This window comes from Protopterus annectens, chromosome 8.part0, assembly GCF_019279795.1.
Source record: "Protopterus annectens isolate FY-2018-M chromosome 8.part0, PAN1.0, whole genome shotgun sequence".
In the NCBI taxonomy this organism is placed as follows: Eukaryota; Metazoa; Chordata; order Ceratodontiformes; family Protopteridae; genus Protopterus; species Protopterus annectens.
The window spans coordinates 1,110,466,709-1,110,469,887 of record NC_056741.1 but is presented as its reverse complement, the minus strand read 5'-3'; the positions used below and the strand labels follow the sequence as shown (position 1 = coordinate 1,110,469,887).

The 3,179-nt window shown below is 38.8% G+C and overlaps 1 pseudogene; it reads left to right on the top strand.

The window, feature by feature from the left end:
* The first annotated feature begins 260 nt into the window (after window positions 1-260).
* LOC122808410 lies at window positions 261-2,053 on the top strand (annotated as a pseudogene).
* Window positions 2,054-3,179: the final 1,126 nt, after the last annotated feature.

Here is a 3,179-nt window from a genome sequence, read left to right as displayed (position 1 = left end):
TTTTTTTCTTGCTTTAACCCAGCGATTCTCAATTTGTGGGTCGCAACCCCATCGGGGGTCGAAAAACGACTTGCCCGGGGTCACCTAAAACTATTTTTGTAACGTTACTATTTTTATTTGCTTACATTACGGTACATCAAACAGCGTACACTTTACGTTACATAATGCCATTGCGGGGACACGCAAGTCGCACTTATGCAAATGTTTTACAGTCCGTGGTATCAAAGCTATTCTAATATAATATTTTCATTAGCGAGCCCATGATAATGGATTATGAAAAGAAGAACTTTAAGAAAAGAAAATATAGCAACGATGTTTTAATGTATGGTTTTACTTCAATAGTTGCAGCAGGAATTGAGAAACCGCAATGCATTATTTGTAATGAGGTTCTATCGGCTGAATCTATGAAGCCCAACAAACTGAAACGTCATCTTGATAGCAAGCATCCGAGCTTTGCTAGAAAGGATACCCAGTATTTTAAAAACAAAGCTGACGCCGCCAGTATAAAGTCTGCCTTTCTTGACGCCAAGTACCACCAGCAAAACCTAGCAGCCATTGAAGCTTCATATTTAGTGGCTCTCAGAATCGCCAGAGGTAAGAAACCTCACACCATTGCCGAGGATTTGCTGTTGCCAGCAGTCAGACATTGTTCGAGTTATGATTGGAGCGAGTTTGTTACGAAATTGAGTGCAATTTCCTTATCTAACGACACTGTCAGCAGAAGAATAGATGACATGTCTGCTGATGACATTGATCAGGTAATCCAGGAAATGAAATCTGCACCCCTTGGAATATTTAGCATCCAGCTTGATGAATCTACAGATGTTGCAAAATGTTCTCAATTACTGGTTTACTTGAGGTATATTAATGATGGCGACTTTAAAGATGAGTTTCTTTTTTGCAAACCTCTTGAAATGACAACTACTGCGCATGATGTGTTTGACAAAATTGATTAATTTCTGGAAAACCATGGGATCTCTTGGGAAAAGGTTTGTGGTGTTTGCACAGATGGTGCTCCATCTATGCTAGGATGTCAGTCTGGATTTCAACGTTTGGTATTGAATGAGTCACCAAAAGCCATCGGAACTCGCTTTATGATTCATCGACAAATGTTAGCAACGAAAACGCTGCCACAAGAGTTACAAGAAGTAATGAAAGGCGTTGTAAGTGCCGTCAGTTTTGTAAAAGTGAGTGCTTTAAACAGTCGACTGTTTTCTAAACTTTGTAATGAGTTGGATGCGTCCAATAATCTATTTCGCACTGATGTGAGATGGTTGTCAAGAGGAAAAGTTTTAAAACGTGTTTTTGATCTTCGTGATTAACTAAAAACATTTTTAATCAGAAATCAAATCCCCAGTTTGAAGCACTTTTTAGTGATGCAAATGAACTGCAAAAAATAGCTTACTTGGTTGCCATCTTTGCAATCTTTAACGAGTTAAATTTATCACATCAATGATCAAATGCAACATGCCTCGATTTGTCTGAAAAGATCCAATCATTCCAAATGAAACTTCAACATTTGCAACAAAAATTGGATGAAAATAGAATTTACATGTTGCCCAACTTATCTGCTTTCTTTGAGGAAAATGACATTGAACTTGAAAAAAGGATTAAAATGAACATTTTAATCAAAGAACACTTGCAAATTCTTGCGAACAAAATGTCATCGTACTTTCCAAATTTACCTGACACCCCATTTGCACTTGCTAGAAGTCCATTCACAGTCAAAGTTGAATATGTTCCCGAGAATGCACAAGAGGAGTTCATTGAACTCATTACCAGCATTGCAGCAAAAAATGATTTCTCTTCAATGTTAGTTAATAAATTCTGGATCAAGTGTTTGCAGTCCTATCCTGTTCTGTCTGAGATTGTGTTGCGCCTTCTTCAGTTTCCAACAACATATCTTTGTGAAATAGGCTTTTCAAGTTTGTTGGTTATGTCTAAATACAGAAGTAGACTTGTTGCAGAAGATGATCTTCATTGTGCTCTTGCAAAGACTGCCCCGAGAATTTCTGATTTGGTGAGAAAAAAGCAACCTCAGCCTTCGCACTGATGCTTTAGTTTTTTGATGCATGGTTTCGCAACAGTTTTGTAGCAATGTAGTTTACTGTTATTCTATATTAAAACTGTCTAAGACTGTTACTATTATTACTTTTTGTTTTCACATTTTCACATGATTATACAATAATACGTTGAATACAGTTCAATACACAATGAATAAAAAATAAACGCAAGTCGTAAACATTTTCTTCATTTGTAACTTGTTAGAGATAAACATTTCACAATATTTATTACGTATTGTTTTTGCGATTAATTACTATGCTTTAATTATGTTGAATTTGTAAGAATGAAAATACATCCTGCATATCAGATATTTATGTCAATTCATAATAGTAGCAAAATTGCAGCGATGAATGAGCAACGAAAATAATTTTACTTTTAGGGGTCACCACAACTTGGACAATTTTATCAAAGGGTCACTGCACTAGAAAGGTTGAGAGCTGCTGCTCTAACCGATGTCAGAAAAAGTTGACAATTGTCTTGCCTGTGGAAATCAAATACCTCAGATTTTCATTCTTACTGCGTCACCTGTTTAGGCCTAGACCACGACGTCCCTCACTGTCGGTTTTGTGCCTTAACGCCCGAACCATTCGTCGTCGGGCTCTTTGTTGCCAAATTCTTCCGATTTTGTTCTCTGTATTCCAAAATGGCTTTGATAAGCCGTCTGACTACCGATCTTACAAAAAAAAGTAAAGCTAGATAGAGACAGACCGCATAGGTCCAAAACTGCCAACAACACGTCCGTTTAGCTAGTCGCCAGTCCGCCGGTACTCAGTGAGGCGCCTTTGCAGCCCCGATGCTCACTTCTGTGGATTCGCAGGCCTCTGCTAAGACCCATTTAGAGTCCGGTATGCTGTGAGATGCTTCGACTATGGAACCTGCGGATGTCTCTACCTTGGATGGGTCCGGAGCCGCTGTGCAGGCACCGGCTTCTGAGGGTGTATTCTGTCCTACCGATGTTCGAATCAAACCGATGACTTTGTTTTTAGCCAAAACAACAGAGTTTCTTAGGCCCAGAGTACGCACTACACCAAGAAAACCGAGGACCAAAGCACATGCTCAACCTCCCATGCCACAAAAACAAATGCTTAGAATGGCTGAAGACCTTATTACCTTAA